Consider the following 20,072-nt stretch of genomic DNA (forward strand, 5'->3'; position numbering starts at 1 on the left):
AGATTCAATGTTGAATTAATGATTGAATCTGACAATGTTAAGATTGATTTTTGGGTTGCAATCTACCTATGTGCACCTTGAAAAGAAGTGCTGTTAAATGTAGAACAGACCAAAATACAAGGTCATGGCCTTGCTTCCCTATGTTCTGTAATTGGCTATTTGAGCAACAGTCAAACAGACAGCCCAAGCACAAAACTTAGTCTGGAGCCCTGTGCCTGGCCAGTCCTTCATGGTGGTCCTCATCACCTGATGGTACTGGAGAAGAAGCTACAAGTCTGTAGGAGGGATGATGTCAAGCTCTTACCTACCATGAATAAATAAAGGCTCAAAAACTTCATCATGGAAAGAAGATTACTAAACATGGAAAAAAAAATCACAGATAATTTTAGTAATATTTTGAACCTGTAACTATTGTGAAACGAGCAAATGGTCTAGGATGAAGGTCCATGTCTATGATAGCAGAACTGTTGCTGTTAAATGAAGACCTCAGAAGCAAAGCTAAGTCAAATAATAACCTGTATATGAGGTCAGGGTTCAGTTTTCAGATGATTCAATATGACAGTAAGGAGCAGGACCTAGTTAAAATCATAAAGCAGAGAGAGACAAGGAGCCTTCTAGCAAGTTTCTTCCTGCTCCCAAAGCAAAACTAGCAACTTCATCTTATTTTTAAGATGTTAACTTCAAACACAGGGAACTCCGAAAGCTGACATAGAAATAATTGCCAAGAAGCTCTATCAGTATTAATGCCATTTGTACTGAGAAAGTGGTACTAAGTGGAAATTACAGTTCTAGTGCTGATTGTAAATTGATTGAGGAAGGAGAAGATAGGACCCAATCTTCTCTCCTCCTCCAACTCGCCTTACAAAATTTCAGAACTTGGCCCACACCTGGCTGGCACATTGGTGCTGTGAAACTTGTATTCCCAGCTCCAGCTGATGGGCTATGTCTGTTATACTTAGGTTAAACCCCACTGCTCAAACTCAAAGATCAGAAAGGAAAGCACAAAGAGATGCAACTTTCTTGTAACATACTGTAGCTGCTTCTGGGCTAGGATGTGATTAATAGCATGATATTAACTCTGATTCCTGCAAGCACTCCCCTTCAAATCCAGTGTACTGCTTTGAAATAGAAAGTAGCACTGTAGTTTGGACATGGGGAAAGGCTGAAAAGGGTCCTAAGTGCTGGATAGTATCCTGGGGGTTGGAAAAAACTACGTGCTTGGTATCACAGTCTCAGTTAATCCTTCATTTCCTCCCTCCCCAAGATGCTCATGTTCTCTAGCTCTATCTCAATCTGAGCTGGACCTAGCCCTGTCCCTTGTGCACACTCATTGCTTTGCTATCTCCTCTGCTCTCTTTATGAATCTTCCACCAGCCTTCAGCCAAGCACAGATGTCACCCTGACCTCGCTATGGAAATCACTACCCAAGCTCTTTGAGATTCTCACCTGTAAATCCCTCCCCCTGCTCAGATACCACTCTCCTTTCTGGGCCTCTGCAGGTGTCCTTCTTCTGTCTCCCATCAGTGCCCCAAGATCTTTTTACCTTTTTGTTGGTTTAGCTGGTTCCCATTGCAGTCTGGATAGCAACTCAAATACAATGCCTTTTCCCCTTATGTTTCCTTCCCTCTGAATTGTAATTTCTTACCCCAGTCTATGTTTCCATCCAAAGCTTTCCTGTTTTCTGTCTGTGTTCAGGTGAAATGGCACTCCTGGTGGTGGACAGTGCCACTGAGGCTATCACAGGAGATCAGGCTTCACCCATTCCTGTCTCCAGTGTTCTCCTATTCCTATCTCCAGTGCTGTTCCTGTTTCCAGCTGCTGTCACTCCTGCCACTTTGGGCTGATGCAGGCTTTGCACGAAGTCTAAAAACTGTGCTGGGATAAAGCCAGCTCAGATGGCTTTATGTGTAAAACCAAGGATTGCTTTTTATTGTTGGTGTTTTTAAGAGCTGTTATGTTGGTCTGCTCTTTTTTGAAGTGCTTGTGTTTACTGTAAGCACAGAAATCTAGTGCAGACTGTATAAAGGCTATCAAGCTTTAAAAGTAGGCTACACTCAGTTTAAATGAGATAACAAAAGGCTAGCTGAAGCTATCAGTAAAGATGTTTCAGAAGGGCCAAGAGCTGTCTCATGATGGGTGTAGCTTATTTCCATGCTCAGAATGCCCAGAGCAGGGCACTAGACTGCTTCTGTAGGTAACCTGTGGATGCTTCTCAAGGAATTAGGTGAAAACATAAAAAGCTTCCTAAGCCAAAGTACAGCCTGCACGTGTAAAAGTTATGCTGCTTCTTGTTTCCTTGTAAGTCATTGTTATATACTATATAATTTCTTAAATAATATGCTACCAGGTCATGTTTTGTTCCCCAGCTTTTTGAAGTTGGACTTGATGATCCTTATGGGTCCCTCCCAACTTCAGATATTCTTTGATTGTAGGAAATTGAAGTGTCTATTTTAAGAACACAAATTAATTCAGTTTAGCAGCAGCTCTGGATTAGTTAATTTTTTATATTGTATATAACATTTCAGGGAGGTCATACAAAACCAGTCATCAAAACATGGGAGAAGCTATCTAATACAAGATGCTATCTTTATTTTATGAATGAGTCTAACTTAAAAAAAAAGTAGGACTTGCTCTACCTCTAACACTTCAGTGCTATGAACACTGTAGCTATAATTTGTTTGCACTTGGGATGCTGGGAGAAATTATTTAAGAGAAAGAAATCAGGATCTGTAGGATGCTAATAGAAAGTGGAGGAGAGTTGCAGAGGACTTGCAAAGGCAAGCAGCCTTTTCTGAGAACTACAAGAAAGTTAAAGAAAAAGCAGAAGGCTGGAAGTGCAGGGAAAGGAAAACAACATAAGTCAGCAGAACAGCATCTGTGTCAAAGGAAGGTGGGAATGCAGCACCTTGGCTGAGGTCATTGCAAACTTTGGCAAGACAGGTTTCATGAAATTAGATGTTGCATTACATCTGAATGTCACCTAGCACGAGGCAGGGTGTGGCCCAGCACCTTTTGTTTAGTAAGTGTAGACATAACAGAAACAAGCTTGAGAAATCCTGTTTCTGGAGAGGCCAACCTTTCCCAAAGCTGGGCTGCAGCACTGCCACTGCTGTGGGACCAGCCCTTACAGTCCCTCCCCTGCTCACCCAGCATAGGGATTCAGGGGGATGGCTGCCCTGCTCTGCTGGGGCTTTCTGTGTCTCCACTGCAGCTTCTGGAGGTGCAGGGTGCTGGCAGGTGCTGTGTGCCTGCACTGTGCAGAGCTGCAGCACACGGGCTCCAGCCCCACCACCCTCCTGCCTGGGACAGGGGCACCTGCCACACCCTTTGTGTCCTCTGGGCAGCCTGTGCGTAACCTGCCTCCCACTATTGCTGAGCACACTTTTGATTTATGTATGTAAACACTTTCTGAAAAGAACCAAAACTACAAAATCAAGCACAGTAAAAAAAATGGTGCTTGGCTGTCATCTGTTGTTTTCCAGAAACTCATGATTAGGCAAAGGGGTTGCAGTATTTCTATGGCAGCACAGTTGATTTGCTCTTTCTGGTAGGATTGTGCAGCCTTTCAGAGCATCTCTGGTGGTGTTATAACTGAGGTATGGTGAGCAGAGCTGAGTGTGAACAAAGCTTGTGTGATCCACCTGTTTCCCTGTGGGGAAGTAAATCTTTGATTATCAGCCAGCATAGGTGATATCAGATGGCCACAGGTGATGCAGTTTCAAATGTAAATACATGGTGGAGATGAATTAAAACTTTACCAGCTGTGGGAAAAGGATGTTAGTACACATACCTATTGACAGCCACTGCTGTTGTATTCTTCAATGCAAACACACTTGCTTGACATGGGAAAGCTCTGATAGTAGGAATGTGTAAGGTAAATAATAGAGGAGAAACCATAGGACAAAACAAATATTCTTTAATTTTTGCAATGGTGTTTCTTTCACATGATAGCATATTTTGTTTTTCTTATTTATGAATATCTATTTGCAATTTAAAAGCCCTTAAAATTTCCTTAAAATTATCCTTAAAAATAAGGATAGTAGAATGAATACAGAAAATGTAAAATGGATTTGTGTGTGGATTTGACCACAGCATCCAGTTTTGAAGCAAACAATTGTCATAGAAAAATTACTTGCTCAGCCCTTAAATTCCTTTTTTCCATTTTTTTTTTTTTTCCCAGATTGGCAGGTTGGCAGGCACAGTGATAAGTAGGCTCAAACCAGAATTTGATTAGTACCAGATACTTTATTTCATTGTATGAGGAAAAATATTCAAGCTCTTAATGGTGAACAAAGAGGCTTTATGTGCTATTCATATTTTTAACTGAGGATCATTTACCTCTAAACTGTCAATTCAAGCACTTATTGGCTTTGTCATCTTCTGGCCTTTTTATCCAAGATTAAGTTTTATTTATATCCTCGACACTTCAGCTTGATCTAAAATTATGGGTTTGATGATAAGTTATTTGGTCAAGTACAGAAACTGCAGCTGCACAAATCAGATGAGATAATAAATAATAATTTTCTCTTACATCTATACTAACTTTTTCCTCAATTGTTGCTTTTACAGAGCTCTACACTTTCTTGAATGTATTCCAGGGTTATAGGACATATTCTCAGGCACTGAAATAACTAAAACTATCATCACAATTAAGCAATAAAGTATGGCAGCTGCAGTTTCTGGTTTGGAAGAGAAAGCAGAACTTTATTCTTAAGTTCTTTATTTATAAGTAATAGGTTATTTATAACTAGTGCCAGTGCCATTGCTTCCTTCTCCATCAGGAACAATTTTTGTTTTGCTGGTTCTCCTTTCTTAAGTGACTGTTTCATCTTGTCTTTCTGGAGCAGGTCCAGGTCTACAAGTGGAAAATGCATCTATTATATTCTAATATTCATGTTGAGATAACTTTTCTACAGGCCAGCTGCTTTAACTCCTAAAGTAGTGAGAAAAGGGCTGTTTACTCTGAGTGAGGCAATGAAACTGCAGCCTTTCACTTGCCCCTCTTTCCTGCAATGCCTGCTATGCAAACCAATGCTCACTGGTTTGTACTCCCTCAACTTTCTCAATTTTCCAAAATAAGACCTACACTTTAGACATCCTGAGCATGCAGTGCTTAATTGGTCAGAATTGCAAATACCTGCAGTGCTGGGTATTATACAGATTTAAAACCTGCTGTTTGTTTGTTGTTGTTCTCAAAGTTTCTTGCAAAGGCTGTTTTATCCAGAGCTGTCTCTCTGAATATTTTATTTTTGTGAAGGAGAAAGTTCCAGCTCTTCCCTGGTAAATCAGTGGGTGGGGAGCTGGTGTTGCTGACTGAAAACTATGCCTTTTGATCAATGGGCCAGGAATCAAGATAGTTGGGGCCAATTCTACACCAGCTTGTACCTGAACATGTCTGGTCAAGGCACAGTACCTGCAAACTTCACAGGGGGTATTATTCACTTACTTGGACTCACTCTTTCCATACTAGGAACTAGGCTGAGGTGCTGTATTGTATGACTTTCCTTTCCTTGTAGGAATGTGATGCTGCTTGTTTCTTTAATATTCAGAGAAGCCTGTGGCTGGTGCTAAAAATAGTAATGAATAATCATGGCTTTAAAGCCAAAGAAAACAAAGAGAGAATCTGGGAACCCTGAGTATGTAAGTCTTCTTATTTGGCTGGTGTTTGCTTAGCCTTTTAATTTGGTCTATCTTTTTTGCAATCAAATAAAACTTTGATAGATAGGTTTTCAGCTAAGCTGACTCTATCTGGAAGGCTAACAAGCTTTCCAAACAAAACAATTCTTTTAATGAGATCATAAAGCTGTCTCCTTGGGAATGAAGCAAGGTTAGATGTTCAAGGCTTAGTCTGCAGAATCTGACATTTTCTGATGCCAGAAAAAACTGAGGCTCCTCAGCTTTTGTCTTTATATGTGGTTCAGTGCCATCTTAGCTGAAGGCTTCTGGTCATTCAGACACTGTGAAGTAGAAGTAGAGCTGATGTGAAAATTTATATTCTAGCACTCCTTTTTCATGTTCTTTTCCCATTGTGTGAAATGGGGGAGTCCATTAATGTCACTGTATTTCAGCTCCAGGAAAAGGACAGAGATGGTTCTGCAGGAGTTTTGTGTTGAAGTGTAAGTGTATGGAGTCCACACTACAGTGTTTAACACCATCAATGCTTCAGAGGTTGATCCTCTTGTCAGCTGATTATGAGCATCCTCTGTTGCTCTGGAAATTGCACAGCTGCCAAGTCTCACTCTGGAGCACTGCTGTCCATGCAACAGAGATCTGGAGATCTGTCTGTCACAGCCTCTAATACCATCCCTGCCTCTTCTCTTACAAGGACAGCTTTTATTTTAATTGCTAGCTTTTAAAAAATTGAACTCTTTTATGCTATTCTATATGTATATTATTATTATAATGCTTTATTGTATATTTTAATTGTATTCAGAAACATGAAGACTGTTGGTGATCAACCACATGAACAGCTAAGAGAATAAGGGACACTGAAGAAGTACCCTGAAATGTGCACTGTTGTGGTTCCTCATGTGTGCCTGTATCTTGTCTATTCTGGGCAGAAGATGAGTGCTGGTCATAGTAAAATTAAGCCCTTGGTAATGTCAAAAACAGTCTCATTAGAAGTCTGTGAAATTTGGGCTTCCAAGCCACAGAGGAGAGGTCTGCAACAGACACTGAGTGATGGCACAAGAAAGACTTGAATAGTGCCAAGCCAAGCTCACCTGTTCATAAACAGTGCCCTCACACAGAGCTGTGTGTTTGGAGCCAAAACTGAGGCAGCTGCACTCCAGAAATGCTGTACCCCATCAGATAAAACCTGCTAGTTCAGACACTGCTTAGCACAGTGGGGTGGCCTCACCAGGAACTCTGAATTTCTGCTCCCTCAGAGATGTCTGTGCTCTGTTCCAGCAATGGAACCAAAGGAGACCAGTGTAAGCAGGACATGAGCCTGAGACACGCTGCTGTTCAGCAGCTGGGAAAAATATCTATTCAAAGCCTTAATGTTACTTCTGGAATAAAGCAAACTGCTTTAGAAGGCAAGTTGAATGTTGAGAATAGTTAAAATAAAAGAATCTTGCAACATACACATAAATCCAGAGCAACAGGTAGAGGTCCTTAAAAGCTGATGCAACCTCTTTCAGATTCTTTTAGAAATATTCAACCTAGAAACTTGAGCTAGTGCAAACAGTGAAACTGGACTACCCTTAACATTGACCAGGAGCATGCTATGCCTTTTTATTTCCTTAACCTAGAAAGTTCTGTTACTGCAGAAAGATGAACACAGTGGAGTTAGAACAGAAACTCTAAAATATGAGTGTCTTTATTTTAAATCTGGTCTTCCTCTCACTTCCTTGAGCTGAGAAGATATTGGTTAAGTTTGGCTTGGGTTCAGATCTTAACTGTATAGAACTTCTAATTCCCTGATTAAAAGAGAAAGAAACATTGTTTTTAGAAGTAGCATCTAATTTATCTTTTGTTTTCCTCTTGCAGTCATGGGAAGCTGGTTTATAATCTCCCCATTCCTTGCATGCTATTTGTCACCAGAGGCAAAGTTGAGGTTTCTGTAATATGTACAATCAACAAAGATGAGAGATCCTGAGTATTTAACCTGTTTAAATATCCCATGACATTTCTTTCCTAAGCTGTGTAAATGAAAAATCAACATCCAATATTTCTTCACCCTGCTGACAAATGCTGATGTTTGCCAAGCACTCTGCATCACCCTAGCTGAATTGTCCAGAGAAATCAGTGTGGTTCAATGCCCTAATGTGCAGGGGCACCTGGAGAGTACTGCTGCTGTAGGATGGGATTATGTCCAGACTAATCACAATGTCCTCTCTGCAACACTACTTGGAGATGCTGTTGCACTCTTTCAGTTCTGAAGCTGGTTTGGCAGTAGATTAAAAAACCTAAATATTGACACTGCACATGTAAATATATCTCAAACCTCTGTGAAGGTCATTTGTAGACACTGAATTCAGACTGTGGTCTAGCCTACATCCTAACTGAAAACATGGTACATGTCCCACCCCCTCACCCCCTTTTCTTCTTTTTGGGGGATCATCTCCTAATATTCATAGTGCTTTGCTTTTCCGGTCTTCTGGCCTTACCCCACTGCCTTTGCTCCATCTTGCTGAGGAGAAGACTCACGCCTGCTGTGTGTAAAGTCATCAAGTCCCCAGCCTAGTCCAGTGGACAGGGAAGATGCTTATCACTGCCTTCTGGGAGCTCAAGGTGCCTGAGTTCTTGTCCTGATGTAACCCATCTGTCAGCAGGGGTCACAATGTACTGGTTAAGTTCAGAAAATGAGTTTAAGGAAAGAATTCAAATAAGCACTTTTGTACACTGCCTCTTCAATTAGCAGAGAGAAAAAAAAAAAAAAAAGCTGTTTTTGTAGGAGTGGTGTGGTATGTTGCTACCTTCTGAACACCTTCTGGAAAAGCCAGTCTCTCTCTGTTGATTGTGAAGGACTAGAAACTTAAAAAAAGGTTTACAGAAAAGCTACATTTTTCTGAAGAGGGAAAGTTAAGATCAGCACCAGAAAGGCAAAGTACTTTCTTGTTGGTCTATGTCACTAAAATACCAGCTTTTAATAATGCCACTAAATTCTATAGATCTCTGAGTTGTTTGATGATAGCCATCACAGCTCTAAGTACTTTTTACCTGTTCTTGGCAATTGCTTGTTATTGTTACAAGCAGTCATTGCTAGATCTAATCAAGTTTAAACATCTAAATCATAAAAATATAAGACCAGTAGTCTAGAGAAAAGGGAATTTTATTGTAAGCTAATGCTCAAAGAAAGGTGTAATTGTCATGTGGCTTTGCTTTTGTATCTGGAATACATGGCAAGGAACAGCATGAGGGAAGTGTTTCCATAGGAGCATCTCTTAAAAGTGTTGTCCTTAAATTACTCCTGTGAGTCAGTAAAAGAGACGTGTTTAAGGAAATGCTCAAAATTGGAAGTGACTTTGTGCATCTGGGTTTTTTTTTTTTTTTGAGCTATTTAAAAGCGTGGTAAGCTTTTTATTTAACTACATTCTTCACATGGCACTGTAATTATTGGCTATACCTATTTTTTTTTTCACTCTTCCTTGGCTTCTTTTAACTTCTAAATTTTAAACTTTCATTTATTATGACCTTAATTTTGTTCTCATATAAATGTATGGGTTAAAAAAAAATTAAAAATCTTTGCTGTGGTTTGTGTAGAATTTTACACATGGATCCTCAGTATCCTCAAGTAATACACATCTGATACGGGCAACCATTTTCTGACCACAAGGTTAATAAAAATTAAAAAAAATCTAAATTATTACTTTTCTTTCATAGTCTTACTGACCAGGCAATTAGTATTTGGTGTCAAACATAAAAAATTCGATATGCTGATTACTATTGACATTTTTGGTCACTTCTCATTGTATGAGGGGCAATCAGGTTAGCTCAATGAGGGACACCTGCAGGCCCCTGACTGATGGCTGTCTCTGCTCCAAAGCCAGTCCTGCTGCACAGTTGTTTGGGTTATCAACTCCTAATCTTTTCAAGTGAAAATCATCTCAAGTAGCTCTTGACTCTCTCACTTGACTCCAGTGACCCTGTCCACAGGTGTTTGCATGGTTAGAATGGTTTAGCCATGGTTAGAAGAGAATGTACAATCAAGCCTTACTGGGAGCTACTCATGAACTAAACTTTCTGGGCTCACATCCTACAAATCTTGCCTCTTTTTTGAACAATGCAGCAATTTTTCATCCAAAAACCTTTCCTTCAGAAGTTTTATTGCTATAAAATATATGAGTCACAAAGAGTTTGGATGAATCAGCATTATCTAATTAGTTGAAGGTTCCAAACACCTTCCTTCATCTCTAACCTTTCCTGACTCCTTAGGTTTTACAGAATACTTCAGAGAGGCAAGCTTGAGTGATCTGCTCTAATTTCTCTTGAAGAGTTCAAATTACAAACTCCTGAATGTATGGCAAATAAGACAGTGAATTATTATGTTGTTCCATCAAGCTGTGGTGATCATCTTGATGTCCTTCATTTCCATTCCAATTTCCTGATTACCTTTATGTACACTATTGCTGAATACAAGTCCATGTTTACTCTGCTGGCCTTCTACAAAATATGAGTAATAAATTACACAAAATGTTTTGAATCTAATGTACAAAATGCAAAGTTAATTGGAAGGGCTTAAAGGTAGAGGGATTTAGAGTTGTTTCCTCCTTCTCAGAATTTTTTGAGAGCTGACATACTGCTTTTCCTACCCAGTGATTTCTGTATGGGACAAGGATCAAGTTGTGCTGGCAAGCCTGACCAAGTTTCCAGGAAAGGTGAGAGAGCTTTTTCACCTTCTGATTTTATATTCAAGTCTGTGGAGTGGTTTCCCCCTCCTTGGAGGAGGAGAGGCCTCTGCCCTGGCCTTTTCATTGCAGGGTGTAGAAGAGTGGTGGCTGCAGGCTTAGCCATGCTGGGCTGGCTCTGGTTGCTGTGACTTTGGCTGTGGCAGTGTCCTGCTCTGAGCACTCACCTTCCAGAGCTGTGACTGTGTGACTTGGCACAAGATGAAGGCTGCACCAGGGGAAGGCTCTGTGTGACACATCTCTATAAAATTTCTCTGCTGTCAGGTAGGAAAGTATTATTTACTGTGATGACTAAAAGTGAGCCCCATTTTGCTTCTTAGGCATTTTTTCTCAGGAAATGCTGTTTTTTATGCAATTACTGAATACTGGTGAATTCCATGCTGCACATGCAATCCCAAACACAGTGTGCTCTTACATGCTATTGTGTGATGTAATGACAGCTGAGGGGGTGACATGCTCTGTAAGGCAGTTCTTCCCTTCAAGATCTGCTTAAAGAAAGGGGATTTAAGAATGGATTTTTTATAAAGTATTACTAAAAGCCTTGAACCTCAAAAGGCTCATGAGTGTGAAATAACAAATCCTTCATACTAGCCTTTTCTGTCTGTGAAAGTGATTGGAGTGTATTTTGTCTTTTAATAGCAGATAGTTTGTCTTTGCTTAAACCCCTAGCCAGAGAGGATCTACTCCATTGTGTGCTTTGGGTAAGTGGATTTGTTAAACATGCCTCAAACCATCTCTTCTTTTCTTTACCCCTAAAAGAAATGCAGAGATGTGGGTGTCTGTGTCTTGTTGGTCATCAGGTTGATGGTGCATCTTTGAGGGGAAAAAGAAAAAGATATTTCTCTTCTAGGGGGAAAACAGCGCAGCAATTAGGGCCAGGAGTGTGGGAATATACAGACCATACCTGAAATGGCTATAGTGCACTGGGGAGGCTGTTCATTTGAGAGAAGAAATTCTGTAATAAAGGCCAGAGGGAATGTGTGTCAGACGGCTTAAATGGCTGCCAGCCTAGGAGGGAAATAACGAGACTGGAAATAGCAAGTGTGGCATGTTATCCATGAAAGAAGGGACAAAAAAGTGACTAAAACAGTGCAGGTATGTTGCAGTGTTCAAGGTCTCAGAAAAGAAAATTGAGACAAGAATTATGAACATATGGAGGTTGATAAAACAGAAAGTTGAGTGCAGGTGGGATGTGTTAACCTACAACAGTTTTGAATGAAAATATCTGTTGTCTAGTCCTGCTGAATTTGTTATGTGTGCTCCTGTGAGACTGTGAATATATTCTCAGAAAAAAGTGAATACCTAAATCATTAGAAGAAGCATTAGTGTGAGAAGTATGATGCTGTAGCAGTCACTTGGTATTGGTCCTAAGTGTCATAGCAAAAAACCACATGAGGACTGCAATACTAGAAATCAGTCTAAATATATACACAAAATGAGTGGATGGCAAGAATATTAGCAGTCAAGCATTGTTTGCTTTATCCAGAGAAAGGAGAGCAGTTTAGGAGGAGAGTAGCAGGGACAGTATTTTATCTAGATATTTGTGACTCCCTGCCTTCTGCAGTGTGGAAGGAGTCATCTTCCTGTGCTGGAAACTCTGTTGTAGCTCTAATGCCACGTTTTAACTCCTTGAATCTTAGGCCAAGGCTAAAATTCTTTTAGTGAAGCTTGTTCTGCCTGATGGGGTTAATATTATGGCAGAAATGGCTTTAGCATCCAGGCTGTTCTACTTTAGAGCAGAAAAAATAAAGATAAGATAGAGGTTATCTCACAAAACACATCTGCAATTCCTGCAAACCAAAGCCCACAAAAAACCCTGTGCATTTTCTTATCTGTGAAGAATTTACTGTAATCACCAGGATCTATGGACTAGACTAAGCATGTGCAAGTTACACCCTGAACCTCCAGGCCTGTGAGCTTTCATCCCCGCAGGCAAGTTGTAAACCCTTTGAGGAGGATGAGAGCTGCACATCTCACCCTGCTCATTACAGCTGGTACATGTTCCTGTGTGGCAACAGATCACAGCACAGTTGGATTTGCTGGTGGCTGGGGTGAGGACCAAGTCCTACACTAACAGCAGAGAGTACCTCAGCCCCTTCCCCTCCATCCCTGCATGCTGTCCTTGCAGAGCACAGTTTGCACCCATGTCCTTGCAGAGCACAGCCTTGCTGGCAGATGTGCAGTTGTGGGGCTTGGTGTCCCTGCTGGGCCATTCCCCTGCTGGCCCTGCCAGCTCCTCCTCACCCCTGAGCTCTGAGCCCCAGTTTGTTCCCAAAGGATGGTGTCCCCTTGGGGCTGGGACAGCTGCATGCAGTGCTGTGCTGGGCTGCTCCTGCATCCTTTGGAGCAGCAGCCACCCCTGCAGCTGGAGCAGTGTGGGTCCTGTGCTGCTCCCACAGAGAATTCCCTTTTCCAGCAGCACAGAGCTGTGGCTGCTGTACTCAGGCTGCCCTGGGAGGGGTGAGGCATGGGCAGAAGGAGGAGGAAGGGGTTTGATGGTATTCTCTGCACTGAAGGTGCTCTGGGGGGTCCAGTTCAAAGCAAAGCATCCCAGCAAGGACTGTGGCTAGAGCAGGAAGGTTTCCACCATTACCTTGAAGCTTGTGTAGACCCAAATATTGTTTCAAATCATGGTAGCAGGAGCTGGGGTGCTGCAGGCAGCCTGACCTGGACACTAAGGAGCCACTGGGAATCAGAGGAAGCTGCTCCACTGCTGGAGATGATATGATGCTGTCACCTGACTGGAAGGTGGCACATTTTGAAGAATTCAGCAAGAATTTTGTCAACCATCTCAAACTTACCACCCCAATGTTCCTTTGCTTACTGGCCTGGATAAAGCTGCCACTGAACTACTTCTTTTGAGAAAGTATTTAAAGGACAGAAGATTCTCAGAAATGGTTGTTCAAATGGGCATCTCCCTGTCTTCCCTTGCAAAGAACATTTTTGAGCTCAGGATCACCTGAAAGATGATACTTTAAAACAAAGATTGCAGAGATGTGTCAGTATCTTGTGTAAGGTATGGCACCTGTCTCAGGCTACATTACCTTGTCCTTCACCAGAAACTGCTCTTAACCATTTATAGCTATCTTAATATCTTCAGTGTGCATCTTACATTTTCAACAGATTGATTCCCTTTAATGTGATATACACTATGCAAAAATCATCTATAATTGTACTATTATGAATCATAATTAGCCTTATGTATTTTGTTTACAGATTACACAAAATGTGCTGAAAACTGTCCTATATATCTCCTGAACAGGTCATGCTCGCTTTACATTAATGGCATTTTATGGTCTGCTTTAATTTTCAAAATTACCAGTACTTGAATCTCTCACATGGTAAATATGACACCCTTTAGAAACAATGAGACTAAGAGTCAGTGACTTTCCAGAGGAAATATTAGTAAGCCAGTAAAAGGCAAACAATAACATGCTTGATATTCCAAAGAAATTTGTTAAAGCTATTTCTCCTTCTTCCTGCTGCCCTTTGCTGGGATGGTTTGCAATCTTCAGCTCTGTAATATCCTGCTACAGAAGAGCACTTCCAGCTTTGCAGGCGAGTGCATGATGTATCACACATGTGAATGACACACTGCAACTAGAAACAACATTTATGTGAACTGCTCCTGTGTGTAAAAGGGGAGTTGAATTGAGCTTGTGCACTTGTTTGGTGTGTGAATCACACTGTAAGCACTACGGGAAACCTTGGCACTTCACTGTATTCCTGTTTTTCAGTTTTCCAGGGCTTGTATTTCATGGCACTATTTATTCACTCCTGAGAAACAGCCATGTGTTTCCCAGGGCACCAAAGCTGGACACTGATGCTTAGTTGCTGCCAGGACTCATCTGTGTGCCTGCTGGAGTGTGTGTTGGTCACCCCTGGGGGACCAGGGATGTCCCTGTCCCTGAGCACAGTGGGCAGCTCTGTCCCAGCTGACCCCATCACTGCTTGTCTCAGCTCACAGTTGGTGCCTCAGACAGGATTTTGTTCCATGCCCTCTGTTCCCTGTTGCCCTTAATGCACCTGGGCTGGAAGAGGATCCTGGCTGTTATTCCTGCTGCTGAGTTCCAGTGAGAACAGTCGCAATCATGGAACAATCACATCTGATCAAGGGGTTCAGACATAAAAGCCGTGCATAATAATTGTTCTGAAATGTCTGCTTTGATTATCAGTGAGTATCACAAGCTCTATACTTCATCCTTTTTTATTTCATTCAACAGTATTTTTCAAATAAAGAACCAAACTCACCTAATAATGAAAGAGTGTGCTCTGTGGAGGATGACATGTGCAAACCCTTGCTGTGACTGACAGGGGAGAATGCTGGTAGGTCAAATCCTGTTTCCTGGAGCCAGTAAGAGTTTACAAGACCTGTGGAGACAGAGCTGATTAAAAAATAGCAGACCAATCCAAACATGGTGTGAGGATCAAGGACAGCACGTAACGTATTGTAAATGGGCTATATATTATTTATATAAATTAGCATAAAGTTACAGTTTTACAACTCTGGAAGTCTTGAGTTACACGTCAGCTGTAACAGAAGCACCTCTTTAAATCTTAATATATGCAAAATGACACTTGTTACCTTCAGGTACAAAAAAAAAAGTTCTTCCAGCACAATTAAGAACCAATTCTTGTCTTCTCACTGAACTAATTTATGCTTGTTACTTGAACAAAGAAACACTTCATTTGAAAATAATGGGAGTCATAGGTTTGCAATAGTATAATTTTTGTTGAAAGTGTAGAAACATAAATGAAAATGCATTAAATTATTACCAAGACTGTGTTTCTGCTAACTGATAAAGATACTTAGCAAGACTTAAAAGCAAGAGCTTAATTAGGTCACATTATGCAAAAATTCCAGCTTATCAATAAGCATAATATTTGGTCTTAAGTCTGAAGAGGTTTTGAAGAGCAGCCAAACTATATAGCCAGTGGTTTATCAATGAATTTTTTTAAGAGATAAAATTATCTTTTCCTGAGCAGAAAAATTGTTCATAATGCTTTTAAAAGTTAACGTGATCCACTCTTTAAAACAAGATGATATTTGCTGTAGTATTTTCTCTTTGGACGTGAGCAAGCAGCCAAAGTTTAGATCTGTTTCCTTTAGGAAAGATAGCTAATGATGTATTCAGATATCCTTGAACTATCACTCTGTATTTCCAAGAAATGTTCAAATTCCTGTTTCGTGAATTCAGCTTAAGAACAAGACAGAGAATATTTTGTTGTGAGTTTTTGCTGTAATTTTTCTGCCAACACTGAGCCTAGAGATTTGGATATACTTTTGATTTCTGCTCTGTGTACTCAGAAGGAAAACCTGTTACAGATTCCAGGCCTTATAAAGTAGAGGGAGAGGGATTTTTTCATAAGCAGAGAGTAACAGGACAGAGGGCAATTGTTTTAAACTGAAACAGGGCAGATCTACATTAGATGTCAGGAAGGAATTCTTCCACATGAGGGTGGTGAGGCACTGGAAGAGGTTGCTCAGAGAAGCTGTGGATGCCCCATCCCTGGAAGTGTTCAATGTCAGGTTGGATGGGGCTTTTAGAAACCTGGTCTAATGAAACATGTCCCTGCCTATGGCAGAGAGGTGGGAACTAGGCAATCTCTAAGGTCCCTTCCAACTCAAGCCATCCTATGATTCTATGACTGATTTTATGATTTTCCATATAAAGAGACACAACTGCAATAAAATAGCATCACTTTCTGTCCTTTAGGGGAAGCAAGCAGCAAAAATACTGCACAAGAGGAAATACTTTCTGTCTTAGGCTCCTTTTCAGGTTTGCCTTGTGTCTATTGAAGTCTTCTTTTGTAAAAGCAAGTATTGGTCTTGCTACTCACTTAATTACCCTTAATTATAGAGGTAAAAATATTTGTGTAAAAGGATGAACTGTAAACAATTAAAAAGCAGCTACTGCCTGCATGCCTTGCTCAATATAATGCCTTACACACATATATTTACAGTTCTGAGTCAATAGGAGCTGTAATTGTGTATGAATAGGACATTTAATCTTTCAGAAGTTTATAAGAAGCTATGTCTTCTTGTTCTAGTGAAGTCACTCACTGCATGTATCTTGAAGATGGGCACCTGAAGTCTACAGAAACTCCTGAGGATAATATTTTAAAAAAACCAAAAAGCCTTGCATTTCTTCATGTGTGACTTAAGACTGGAGACTTATATCCAAGGAGAGTGGCAATGGTTCTTGCACTATGTGCAATGTCATGTTTCCAAGAATAAAATCCTCCAAAAGAATCCACAGTTTCAATGTCTGACAGCAGGACTGGAGCAAAACTGTTTATGTGCCACAGGCATCACTGAGAGAAGCTGCTGTGAAAGAAGGAGACAATTTTTCTGATGTTTGGCACACTCCCAATTGCAAGATCTCTCAACTATGCAGCAAGACTTGTTTGCCTAATGCAGTGAGAAAATTACTGCAGTGCTCACACAGGAGAGGGCCATCCTCACACCTGACTTAGATTGATTTCTTTCCTGATTATCCTGGCTGGAATAGAATAGAATAGAATAGAATAGAATAGAATAGAATAGAATAGAATAGAATAGAATAGAATAGAATAGAATAGAATAGAATAGAATAGAATAGAATAGAATAGAATAGAATAGAATAGAATGAACTCAGTTGGAAGAGACTTACAGTGATCATCTAGTCCAAGTACCTCACCAATTCAGGGCTGACCAAAAGTTAAAATATGTTGTTAAGGGCATTGTCCCTGCATCTCTCAAATGCTGACATGCCTGGGGCACTGACCTCTCTAGGAAGTCTGACCTGGGGTTTTGTTAAAGAAATGCCTCCTAATGTGCAGGGTAAATCCTTCCTAGTGCAGCTTTGAACCATTCCCATGAGTCCTATCCTGGGTCCCTGGAGAAGGGATCAGCTCTCTCTCTCTCTCTCTTTACTTCCCCTCCTCAGGCAGCTACAGAGAGCAATAAAGCCACCCCTCAGTCTCCTTTTCTCCTACGTGGACAAATCCAGAGTCCTCAGCAGCTCCTCACAGAACATTCCTTCCAGCCTTTCACCATCTTTGTTGCCCTTCTCCAGATGCATTCAAAGACCTTTGTATTAGAGGATAATCATGGATAATTGCTTATAAACTGTACATTAAGGAAAATTACTGTGTTTGACATTTATTAAATACCAGATGGTTTGATTTTGCTGTTCATTTTGCAGATCTGGTTTAATGACTTGTACAGAATTAGTGAGCTGGACAATTAGTTGTACAGCAAGTAAGTTCAAAGAAAAAAGGTTAATTCCCCTGCCTTATTGCAGAAGATCACATTTAGGTAAGTCACCTAGAGTTGCCCAAAAGCTGTTTTATGCATGAAGGCTCAGAAAGGAGATACTGTCAAGCATTTTGCAACATTAAGTACAGAACAGTGTCATTGATGAAATAATATGCAATTTTTTACTTGGAGTTTGAGGTGTTTCCTACTATATTTGGAATGTACATTTTTGTACAGAATTAGTGCATATGGCTTTGAATAAGTAACTTGCTCTTATTTTGTCAACAATCCTCATTTTTTTGTCACTCTCAAATTTGCCTTTTTTGGCAGAATTAATTTAGGGAGAAGATAAAAAAGTGTGGGTGTGGAAGCTGAGCAGCTGCTCTGTAGGCAGGCACAGGAGTGCCCAGGTGGGAAAGGTGAGATGAAGCTTCTCTCTCTGCAGTCATGCTCAGCTGCCAGTAATTATACTTGCTTGTCCTGCTAGCAGCAACACCGTGCCCAGTGTCAGCCAAGAGTTAGCAAAGCATTAGCAAATCATGTAGGAAGAAAACAATGGATTTCTTAAAATTAAACATACCTTTAAACTGTCTCTCAGTAATAAAGTAGCCAACATCACTTATTTTCCCACAGCACTTGAATCTGTAAATTAAGGTTTTCCTAAGAGTGTGAATATTATGATTTATTTAAGAGCTCTCACATTTCTCTTCTCTTCCTCTTCCCTGTTACTTGTTTGTTGGGAAGGTGCTACTTGCATTCACGGATATGTGTCCAAAGTGGGAGGCAGCCAGAGGCTGTGGAATATAAGATTGGCTGAGAGAGTGAACAGGAGTGGGGAAAGAGGAGTGTGGTGTCGGGGCAAGGTAAGGGGAGAGACTGTAAAAAGTGTAATGAAAGGTTAGCAGGAGGGGAATAATATTGGGTTTCTTTAGTGATTAAAAATTTCTGACCCCAAAGCATCACCAGTTCTTCGTTTTGGAGATTGTTTTTTAATGAACTATCTTAACATTTAGTTAAACCTTTTAGTTCTACACTCTAGACAAGAGGTAAAAGTTTAAAACAGCTATGGTAAGCAAAGTTTTAAAAATTTATCTGGGATTTAGTGGTCAAAGCAAACAACATGATCCAAATTTTTAGCATTTTTGCTGAAATCAAAGGCAGGCTACTGTTGGTGCTATTTTTTCCCTGTTCTAGCCTGTGCCTTGTTGCCTCTGGCCATGCCTCCCCTGGGAGAGGGTCAGAAGCTGTGGTGCCTGGTTGCTGCAGGGCTAAACAGAGCTGCCCCTGCTCTGAACCCCTCACCCAAGTGCCTGGACTGCAGGCTCCAGATGAGCTGTACACCACAGTAAATGTTGAGAACAGTGCATTTTAGTAGCAAAACATCAACTAAACAGGACATTAAAATAAGATACTGCAGGAACAATAAAAGCAACTGTAATAAGTGGATGGAAAAAATAGTTATTATGCAAAATGTGAACAAAATAACCCCCGTAACTCATGTTCAAGGATTCATTTGTACTGACAAAAATATTTGAGACATAGGGGTAATGAGAATAAACTCATTCTATACTGGAGGAGCTGCTCAGTTATTATAAGACCAAAAGAGATTTCCTTTTTCCTTTCAAATACTTCTGTCTAAAATGGTTTGACATATAATTGGTCCATAAAAACGATTTCTCCTATGTTGAAATATGTATTTTCCTTTGTATGTCTGAAAACCCTTCCTGTAGTTTTTCTCTTTGTGACTCCTTTGTTCCACATTTTATTTCCCCCTTCCATTCCTGGCACTGGTTCTGTTGAATGCTGTCTCTTTATGGCTTTATTCATTACTCAGTTTTGAAAGTATGTTAACTACTGCAGCTCCATTAATTTTTTTGCCTATCATTCATGTTCAATGAAATGCACAGCATTGTAATATGGAACCCTGTGGTAGGATCCAGTTTCTTTATACATTAAATTAGGGGTTTTCTTATTCCTGTCAAAGTAGACTTAGGTGTTACTTAGTTCTTTACTATTCCCAACTATAGCAGAAATACTGGGGTAAAAAGAGTTCTGAGTATGTGTTGCAGTAATAGATAGAAGAGTTCAGGGTAGCTAAAAGCCAATGATTTCCTTCAAAGATAAATTTACACTTCTTAATGAAAAATAGATTAATTAGTGAACAGCAAAACTGTAGCAGTTGCCCTCTGTTACAAAATCAAAGCATGCTATATAATATCAGGGTCAAAGTCATCTACAAATACTGTTTCCAAATAAATACCCAGATGGGGACCACTGTGGAAGTTTGTACTCAAAAAACACATCTGCCTGGGTGTTTTCATTAATAAGCTCTACTGCTAAAATGTTTATAGGCAGAACAGGTTTCAGACAATAGGTAAAGCCAGGACTTAAATTTTTCCAGGTAATTGCAGAAAGAAGAAAAACGTTTTTTAGCTGAATGGGTATAAGTCCTTTACCAAGTAACTCTTCTGGCTGTAATT

This window comes from Erithacus rubecula (genome assembly GCF_903797595.1).
Source record: "Erithacus rubecula genome assembly, chromosome: 5".
Classification (NCBI taxonomy): Eukaryota; Metazoa; Chordata; class Aves; order Passeriformes; family Muscicapidae; genus Erithacus; species Erithacus rubecula.